This window comes from Dasypus novemcinctus, chromosome 8, assembly GCF_030445035.2.
Source record: "Dasypus novemcinctus isolate mDasNov1 chromosome 8, mDasNov1.1.hap2, whole genome shotgun sequence".
NCBI classification, from domain to species: domain Eukaryota; kingdom Metazoa; phylum Chordata; class Mammalia; order Cingulata; family Dasypodidae; genus Dasypus; species Dasypus novemcinctus.
Window position 1 is genome coordinate 116,571,569 of NC_080680.1, and position 10,680 is coordinate 116,582,248.

The window sequence follows — 10,680 nt, forward strand, 5'->3', positions numbered from 1 at the left end:
TGTTAGAGCATGTGGGAGGCCCAGAGGGATACAGACACAGTCTTTTCTTTCAAGAAATCTGCAACCTAATTGACATGACAAAACATCCACAGGTCAAATTTAAATAAGCATTTGTGATAATAAAACAGGAGACATTAAAGAACATGTATAGCAACTTCGAATCAGTTGTTTTCAATTTTCCAACCCTGAACCTTCGAACAGAACATCAAACGGGTATCACTTGGATGTGTATAAAACTCAAACTCACACCATTAATCAGCTCATATTTTAGGTGGCTGCACTCACGGGACAGGAAGGGAACAGAAACAAAGAAAAGAAATCAAATAATTCATGAGTATTTGCTCATTTATTCAAGCACCTTCTGTATGTCAAGAACTAAACTGAGCGCTGGGGGCAGGGATGAGTAACCACACATTGCACCTGCCCTGAAGGCTCTGCAGTCCGGTAGGAGATAGAGTCACACACCCCAGTGCTCCAAGACTTAGAGATGGGGAAATGGAAATAAGAAAGGGGCATGGAGGGGACGCAAAGCATGTGGACATCCTGGATTCAGACTGCCCGAGTTCATACTTGAGCACTGCCATTTCCTACCCATGTGATGCTGAGAACATTTCTTAACTCTGTGAATTTCAGTTTTCTTATCTGTGAAATGAAGCTAACAATAGATGCTGCTTTCTAGGGTGATTGCAGATGCTGCTTTCTAGGATGATTGCAATACTAGAATCAATAGGTGTAAAGTTCCTGGCAATGATAAGAGCAATTCCTATTAGCCATCTGTTTGCAGATGTCTGAAAAGATTTCCTACAGGAAGTTGCCTCTGTCTGCCGTGACTCTAGAAAGAGTAATGAGGAATATTTCCAAACTTGGGAGAACATTCTGGGCAGGGAGAGGAGCATGAAAGAGAAGTGTCAGTGAAAAAACTACACTGGATAATGAAAAACAGGCCAGGAGGGATGACTTTATTCAACCGTTGCTATAGCAGTGGAGAGAGAGTAGAACTCAATTCTGTACTATACATTTAATTGTTTATGTATGCTCGTATATAAGTGATATAAAGATAATAATAAGGTTGGTTGGGGGAAAATACTTCGGTTACTAGTAATATTTTGATAATACTCTTTAATCATTAGTTAAAAAGGTTTCACAACAATGCAAGTAATTGGTGGCCGGGTGAGCTATGAGAGCTCTGTACGTTGTTAGGTATGCTTGTTTTGTAAGTTCACTACTATTACTATACACTTATTGTTTACGTATGTTTATGTATGAGTGATATACTTCAATACATTAATTAAAAATACACAAAGACAACAACAACAACAAAGGGCAGCCAGCTGGGAAAGGGTTGGAGGGAAAGCAACAGCAGAGGGTAAGGGGCTGATCACTGGGGTGAGTGAGGGAGATTCTGAGGTTGCAGGTATGGTCTGCTTTCACCAAGATGCGTGAGGGATTACCAAGGCGGTGGCTGGGACCACTTGGTTCAGAATGTTTCCTTCACAGTAGGTGGTTGGTCAGGAAAGAGGAGGAGGAAGATAAGCCACTGCTCAGTCAGGAGCCTCCGCCTGGGCAGGAGTGAGGGGGAGCAGGGCGAGGCCGTTATTTAGAAACTTCAGGGTCTGAAGTCTTTTTTCCCTTTTTTCCTCTGCTGTTCAGAGCTGCAAGGCTAGTTTCAAACAGTAAGGACAGGGCGGGAGCGGTAGGGGAGCGCACGAGGAAGTCCGGCTACTGAGTCAAAACCGAGTAAAGCAAAGTCATCTCGGCTTTTCCTGTCGGCGGTTTCTGGAGTCGACTGGAAGGTACCGAAGATCCGAAAAGTAACCGCTTTTTCGCGCCCCTGCCAGCCCTGCGGGGTTCACCCCTCCACAAAATGAATACTGAGTTACGCCATAAGCACATGCGTGTCATTGGAATTACTGTGAGAAAAAGAGAAAGAAAGTGGGGAGGCTTGGGAAACGCTCAAAGAAGGCAGAAAAGAGGACTGGCAGGAAGGCTAAGCTCTACCGTCCAACAGCGCCACGCTGAGAAAACACAAATGAAAAAGCCTATCAAAACGCATGAAGAGAGGAACTGGAAGGCTGGGAGGACTCCACAGGTGCCACCTGCCTATCTGCCGCACAGAGAGGGACAGAGTCCAGCTAAAGGACTTGCAAGAATGATGAAACAAAACCAAAAGAGAAAGCGGGAAAATGGAAAATCCCTCTGCCCAAAGGGTGTGCCCAGAGAGAAACAGAAGTGTTAAGTTTTTCGAGGAACCAGAGAGTAGTGTTGCAACTCCACTGAGATTCAGGGTCCAACTGGCACAGGGACAACCCAGAGATTTAAGTCTCTTGGACATACATACACCTATCTGGTCTAGTACTGACTATAGGTGCAAAAAGAAGGGGCAGAAGGAAAAACAGGTGTAATAAAGGGGCATTTTTAGGACAGTGGAATTGTCCTGAATGAGGTTGCAATGATGGATACAGGCCATTATATATTTTGTCATAGCTTACAAAATTGTGTGGGAAAGAGTGTAAACTATAATGCAAACTATAATCCACGCTTAGTGACAAAGCTCCAATATGTGTTCATCAATTGGAACAAATGTACCACACTAAAAAAAAAGTTATTTGAAGAGAAAGGAGTAAGGAAAAAGCATGAAAGAGGATAATAGCTAACGTCTGCTTTGTTGGAGAAGGTTTTACATGAAATCCATCCAAATATGAAAAATTCTTTAGCCCAATTTACATTTCAAAAAGGCTCAGGTAACACATTCTGAACTTAAGGCCAGCTTTTGCCTGCCAATACCTGGCGTAAAGAAGAATCCCTCATCACTCTACACAGTCTCGGGTGTTATTACCAAAGGCAGCATCATCGAAGTGAATGTGAGTGAGCTGGGCCTCGTGACACAAGAAGGCAAGGTTATTTGGGGGAAATATGCTCAGGTTACCATCGATCCTGAAAATGATGGATGCATAAATGCAGACTTACTGATTTGATGGCATTTTCATATAAGTAGCTCCTTATAATTGTTGAAGACTACATGCCAATCAGAAAAACCACCATTACTGCAATGTTTCTGAATACTACCAAACAGTCTTACATAGCTGCAGCCATCAAGAAAACAATTATGTTATTTAAGAAGGAAACAAAACAAAACACTAAAATGGCCCAGTTTTACAAATTATTTTTATTTTTGGATTCATTTACAATTTAGATGCTCAAAATATTGAATGATTAAAATTTTTAAAAAATCATGCTTCATCAGCATCTGCACTAATGGGTAAGTACTCAGTAATGCAAATCTATCATCATTACTGGAAAAACCACCAGTACTAGTTTAAAACACCTTTTTTTCCATACAAAAAAGTTAGCAAATATTTAAATATGGGGCCTAAGCTAAGAAAACTGTCTGAGACCTTCCCTGAGAGTTCAGAAGAGCTCTTATTTAGATAAATATTTTCACCTTTGTGATTAATCCTTAGTGACTTCCTTATAAATTAGGTCACTGAATTTATTCTTTTTTTATTCATCATTTATAGCACCATCTGTTTGGAACTATATGTATTTAATTACATATGAAAAATCTACCAAATTGTACTTTTAGCATTTTTTATCTTCCAAACTTAGGTTAGTACTTGTATATTTTCAGAATTAAAAAAATTGGTTTAAATAGTTTTAAAAAGAAAAGACTGCACTGAAAAATTTAATTGAAGTTACTTAATGTAAAAAAGGTCATGTTTAGGATTGTAACTTGGTTAAAACACTTTTGTGATCTGTACTATAAGCTTACAGCACTTTACTTTGAGTTTTAGGATATGTCTATGTACTGCATGAGTCTATAATCACCACATAAATGTTTTAAATTCTGTTTATTTTTTAAGTCTGTCCTCAAAATACAACCAATTAGATTATAATTGTGCCTTTCATAAAAGCATTCAATATTTAAACAAATTCAATATCTAAAACACATCTTCATCAACTAAATTAGGAAAAAGGGAAAGAATTTCAAAACACAGATCAGGAAATAGTTGCAATATATAGATGTAATTACTACTTATAAACTTTAAAAAGAAAAACTACCAAGAAAAAAAACATTTAAGTACTCCAGAAAGACTTGCTATTCTGAATTAACCTAACATCATTTCTAAGTTTACAAAACACCTACAGACATTTAGGAAAAGAAAGACTAGTTCCTTGGTGTTAGAGAAAAGGTGGCACTCACTGGGACACAGAGACTGATGATTACAGGCAGAAAGTTTATTGGGAAGCTCTCCCAATGGAGGCGGTTTGAAGAATAGACTTCAACCCACCCCTGGGAAGGGGGATTTGAATTTATACAGTACATTCCTAGGCTGGGAAATGATAGTTGGTGGGAGGGGTTTGAGGGTTTGAGTAAGGTGCGGGGGCCAATAGGAAGCCCTTGAGGCAAAAATTTTTCCTTCTATATCTAGAAGTGAGTGGGTTAGGGAGTTATGTTTTCTTGGAGTGCTGGAGGAATAGGTGTTGTTTTGATCTACAGCGAGTGAAGCTCTATCTCCCTTCACTCCTGTTTCCATGTGGTTTCTTTGGTCAACCTTTGGGGAAGTGCCTTGCTTTCAGACATGTAGGCTTAAGGGAGCAGGGGATGCTTGCCTTTCCTCAATGCATGTCAGGGGAAACTGAGTCACAACTTGTTAATTGTTGCAAACCTAGTGAGGGGAAACTCTAATATTCCTAACTCTTTGGTTATATATGTATATATCTACGTTGGGGTACCTGGGTATTGGGGTATATGGTACTGGGCAGGATGGGAGGTGAGGGGATTTGGGGCAATGGCTTGATCTAGCTACTTCCTGCTGTCAAGGGGTGGAGAAAAGTTCCCTTCCATCCTGTCTACTGGGTTGAGGTTTCAGGTCTGCAGGTGTTGATACTGATTGTCACATATCAGGAAGATGCCATCCACATATTCCTGGATCCTTGTACAATTCAGTGTATGAATTGGGAGAGGAACTGCAAGAGACAGGAGCCAAAAAGCAGCAGTAGCAATACCATCAGTAATGGTGTCATAATGGGTAAAAGGATCACTTTTAAGGGTGAAGAAAAATAAGAGAGAAAGGAGGATAGCCATGATTGGTTCCCATAGTTATTATCTTGGGCCCCTTCCTGCTGTTGAGGGCTGGAACAGGGTTTCATTGAGTTATTGTGATGGTGTTTTAGGGGTTAATGGCTGGTATTGAATTTCAGGCTTTGAGAGGAGGTTGTTCACATGATTCTGGGTGATGCTTTGGACTGTTGTTTGAATGAACTTCTATAGCTTGGAGAATGTATGGTTCTGCTGATATTAAAAGAAGGGGAGTTATTAGTGGCGTGGATATGAGAAGGAGCTATGAGATCCAGGGCTAAGATAATGAGGAAAACCAATCAGACATAGGGTCAGTAGCTAGATTATTAATATAACTTATTTGGGGGCCATATGCTGTGAGACCTGAGTGACATTAAAAATTAGTTTAGGTATAAGAAGAGTTTACATAGACATACATAGAGTGTTAGTGGATATAGGAAACTTCAGGTTAACTGTGGTTTCATAACAATGTGATTTTTGTTTTTCATGGACTTTAGATTCCCATCCAGTAAGACTGTATAGTTTGGCTAAAAATACTTTATTTTTCTCAGTTTGTATAATTTGAGACATAGGCACCAACAAATTATTATTACTTTTCATTTTGGGCTATAGAGTGGGCGGCTGGCATTTTATACAGGGTACTTACATTTTTAGGAAGCAAATAGTAGTTGGCTGGTTATATGAATTTCATTGCAATGTTTGTAGTAGTGAAAGCATACCTTGTCCCTTCTGAGAGTGGGAGGGGACTGATGTTCAGTTGTCAGAGTGAGCACAATGAATATTCATGGATGATGTCCATGAGCTGTTGGCAAGCAACAGACAGCTGGAAGTGCTGCTATAGTGCTGCTATACGATGTCCCTTTTTCTTGCAAAGCCACTCTGCTGCTTCCAGGTTTCAATGGTATGGCTCTGGATTTTCATGAGGGTATTTATTTTAACAGTCTCAGGAAGGGTGTTAGAGGAGTGGGCAGGGATATGATAGACAGTTACCTGTTGCTGCTGGCAAGCATTTCAGATATCTTGCCTGCAGAGAGTAATTCATGACAGTTCATTGTTCTTGTCTTGCTTTTTGTATCTGCAATTTACCTATGGAGAGGGATGGCAATTTTCAGAGTGACAGACACCAATGGGTTAAGCCTTTTACTTGCAACTGGGCATGGTATGCTACACACAGTTGTTTTTTTATTAAAGGCCTATATTGTAATTTGGCCCCTTTTATAATTGTGATTACAACCCAAAGGGTATTTGTTTAGCATGTTGCCTCTGCCACAAACTTTACTAAAAGCTGATGTTGGTGCTGGCTACATTTAATTTATAAGGTAAATTAGAGTTCACCCCCTTATTGCTTAAGCTTCTGTTAATGCCCTCTCTGCTTTTTAAAAAGCAGCCTGCTGAAGGTTCTCTTATTCCCATGAACAACTTTTTTCGATTAATACATACAGTGGTTTTAATGTTCGAGCTAAATGAGGAATTCCAACAATATTACAAACTCTATTAATGTGACAAAACATTGTACTTTATCAATTACAGCAGAAGGTAATAGTTTTTGTTTTATCCAACTAAACAACATTTAAAAATTTGACAAAGCAACTTGGATTTAATAGCTTGTCCTAATTGTTGGCCCATTTCAGGTTTTTAAGATAAGATATTATTGTTTCTGATACTTCTTTTAATTCTGTAAAAAGAATTACTGGTTAACATAATTTTATGAATGTAATGAAATAAGGTTATAGCTACAGGTTTTTCACACAGCCAGATTTTTTTTTGTCACCAGGCCAGGATAGACGATTGGGCTATGCACACAGCCGCGGGAAAGCACTGCGAAATCCATTGGCTTTTCACATGCAGGTGAATGCAGGCTGACTTGATTTGCTCAAGGAGATGCTAGAGAAAGCTTTAGCAAGTTTTAAAACAAAGTTATAGTGACATAACTGAATATTAATCTTTGTAATAAACTAACAATATTTAGGGTAGCTGCATAAGGCAGTGGTATTATTTTAATTTATGATAGCTTACTGTTATATCTCACCCATGGCAGCTTTCAGTGTGAATTGGACAAGTATGAGTTAAACATATGTTCTGTGGCAGTTTTCAGTGTGAAACAGATGAGTATGAGTTTGAGTTTGATTTCCAGGCAGAGAGTTTGTTTTTGTGATACATACAAATTTTAATAATAATTAAAACCATGATTAAAGACATGATGTTTTTAACTAGTATTATGCCAGAACACTGTTAAATTTTCAGTTGTTTTATATACCTTTTAAATATTCATATGAACTTTTATTCATACAACTTTAATTAGGGTAAAAGACTCACTTTTAAATTTATATAATTTTCTAAACACTTTTCATTTAACTTATAACCTATTAAAGGAACTCAACTGTTTTATTATTTCACTTTCAAAGGTGAAAGAACAAATCTTTTTAAATAATTTGAAATAAAAGATACTTTTCAGGATTTGATTTTGAGAAAGCAGGCTTGAACATTATATACTTTCAAGAGTGATAAGACTTGTTTTTCTTAAATAACCAAGGAAATGAAACTATTTTGATAAAAGAGACTTTTTTTTTAAAAAACACTAGTCAGGAGAAAAGCTCTCTAAATTTATGCTGAAACAGACTAATGATTTAAGAAACATTTTACTTTAACAGAGAAAGAATGGAATTTTAACTTTGCATTGTATTTGATACTATAGCTTTTTAAACTTTATAGATAGACTCAATAAATCTTATTCAACTTTAATCACAAAAAATTATATTTCCATGCACCTTCTGCACTTTCTGTATTCATTCCGGTTTTGTCCTGAATTTTATTCTTTCTTAATAACCAGTCTTTTTATCTTAGGACAAAATTAATTTCTTTTGCCTCAATACAAAGAAAATAACACATTCTATGTACCTTCCATATTTAACTTACCAAAAACAACTTTGGAAACTGTTTCAAAGCAAACTTATTATAGCATACAATTACTATTAAAATTAAACAAACTTGTCAGATTAATGATTTCATTAGACACACTAATAGAAACATAAAGCTCACCAATTTGACATACAATTCTTACTCTTTTGGTATGGCTGTTTCTAAGCTTTTTATTATTTTACATTTCTGATTTTACTGTTTTTAAGAGTTCTGGAATTAGTGTTGTCTATAATATGCAAGCTTGTTCTTGGAAATATTTTTATTAGTAATCAGCTACCAGTTAGGAATATTGGAGCAGTATTAATGCAGTTAAGCTTTAATTTAGCAGTTTAATAGACAGATATTTAACGTATATATTTAGGATTATTACTTTTTATGAGTACACTTAGACTTAAAGTTCAGGAGTAAGCTAAAGGTTTACTCGTATAAGAGGCAAGTAATTGTAGGTTTGATAATTTGCAGGGTATCAAGAGGGACAGAATATTGGGGTTTGAATGGGATGTGGGCAGGATTTTTTAATTCAACTGTGACTGGTTAGTGATGGGCAGCAATGATAGGAGTTTTAATATTTCAGATTTCTGGATTGACAGAGTTTGGTGGAAAGGGAGGAGCAGAGGAGGGAGTAAGTGGATGAACAGGTGGCTTCTTAGTGGGTACAGTAAAAGAGGGTTTGTGAATTCTATTGACCTCCAGTATTGAGATTGAGGAGGGGGTTAAGGGTTTAGGGACTTTGGGGGGGGGCAGAGTAAGTAGGTTTTGTATTAATAAGAAATGAAATTGGCTTACCTGCTACCATCAGTTACCTGAGGTTCTGTTTTGGAGATGGGTGTGGGGGCCTGCACAATTTCTGGGTACCTTCAATCATCTATTGCCAATTCCAGAAGTTCTGGGAGGTTGAAGCTGGGGGTTGAGTCTGACTGGGTAACTGATGCCCTTTTGGCTTGAGAGACCTGGGGACAATTGGACTTCCAGTGGATTTCTTGCTTGCACAGCAGGCATGGCCCCTGCAGAGGTTGTGGCTTTGGGCACTGCTTGGTTCAGTGCCCAGGCTTTTTGCATTTGAAGCATGGCCTTGGTGGTTTTCTTTTATACTTGCCTGGAGTGGGGTATCTGTTGGGAATTCTGGGGGTGGAGGATTTACAGATAGTTTTGTTTTGTTTTTTTTTCGGGGGGGGGGGGGACTCCTGTGACTCTGACAAGACTGTTGGCAGTGTTTTGTTGGTTTAGGGTATTTGCAAGGGTTTGGGTTGCAAGCCAAATACATTCTTTTTCTTCTGGGGATAGACAGATGGAAAGAATGATAAAGAGGTTTTCAGAGAAAGATCCTAATTGGTCCTCTATCTGGCTTAAATCTTAGAGTGAGAAAAGAATGTGTACTCTAACTATTCCTTCAGCTCCTGCTATTTCCTGGAGTGGTAAGAGAGGGCCTGGCATCTGTGTGGAGTTAAGAACCTGCATGCTGACAGCAGTGGAGAGCTGTTTTGCAGAAGGAGGGGGACGTAGTCTCCATGAGCAAGTGTGCGGAAGGCAGAAGGTAGGGGTAGAAGGCAGCAGTGACGAGGAGGGGAAAGGAAGAAGGGGGGAGGTTGAGTCCAGAGATAACACTGGAGGATTATATGGAGGAGCTATGGGTGGGCGTGACCTGAGGGATCAAAGTCGGAGTGTTCAGAAGTTTTAGGTGGTGGAAGGGATGAGGAGGAAGGTTTCCGAGGAGGTTTCTGGTGTAAAAGAAGAATTTGGTAAGAAGAACAGGATTAGCAGAGGGAGAGGCAATTGCAAAGATGGAAAAAGACCTGAATGTAAGGGATCTCTGGTCACCTGCTGTTGTGCTGGATAAAGTTCTCTGTCTTGGAGAACTTGGAAATTGAAAATGCCGTTGTCTGGCCAATGAATTCATTGTCCAATTTGTATTGTGGCTACACAGGTCGACTAGAACATGAGACTTTTAGGTCTGATGTCTCCCGCCAGATACAGAGTTGTAAGGATATGAAGGAGACAGCCCAGAGGCATGGTTTTTGGGGGGGTTGAAAGTGAATTCCCCATTTTAGGTGGCTTGGGTGAGACTAAGGAACTCTAGAAAGGAAAGAACAAGGAAGATTCCAATTGAGACAGGTGTCCCCAAATCAGTCAGAAATCTCTAAGGAAACAGGAAACTGTGCTTGGAGCCAGACATCTCCAGAGCCATGGGGTTTCTTCCCACAAGGATGCAGCCCTTCCACCCACCTTGGCCATCAGGGACAGTGAGGACCCACTGACCTAGTGCTAGGATTTTTTGGCAGGTTGTCCTGGACAATGGGAAAGGGAGAGAGAGAGCAGGATCCTCCAACAGAGAGATCCTTAACTCACCCAACCAAGATTCGATGTTCATTGTTGGATGGGTGTTCAGCCACAGCATGGGGGAGTTCCTCACCACACAATCAACATGATCCTAATCCTGGGTTTTGGGTACCAAATGTTGGAGAAAAGGTGGTGCTCATTGGGATGCAGAGACTGATGATTGCAAGCAGAAAGTTCATTGGGAAGCTCTCCCAGTGGTAGGGGTCTGAAGAACAGACTTCAGCCCATCCTTGGGAAGGGGGATTTGAATTTATACAGTACATTCCTAGGCTGGGAAATGATAGTTGATGGGAGAGGGTTGAGGGTTTGGGTAGGGCTGCAGGGGCCAATAGGAAGCCTTAATG

At 39.4% G+C, this 10,680-nt stretch overlaps 1 pseudogene; it reads left to right on the forward strand.

Annotated features, from left to right (window-relative positions):
* Positions 1-1,435: 1,435 nt before the first annotated feature.
* On the forward strand, positions 1,436-2,975 carry LOC101412876 (ribosome biogenesis protein NSA2 homolog pseudogene; annotated as a pseudogene).
* Positions 2,976-10,680: the final 7,705 nt, after the last annotated feature.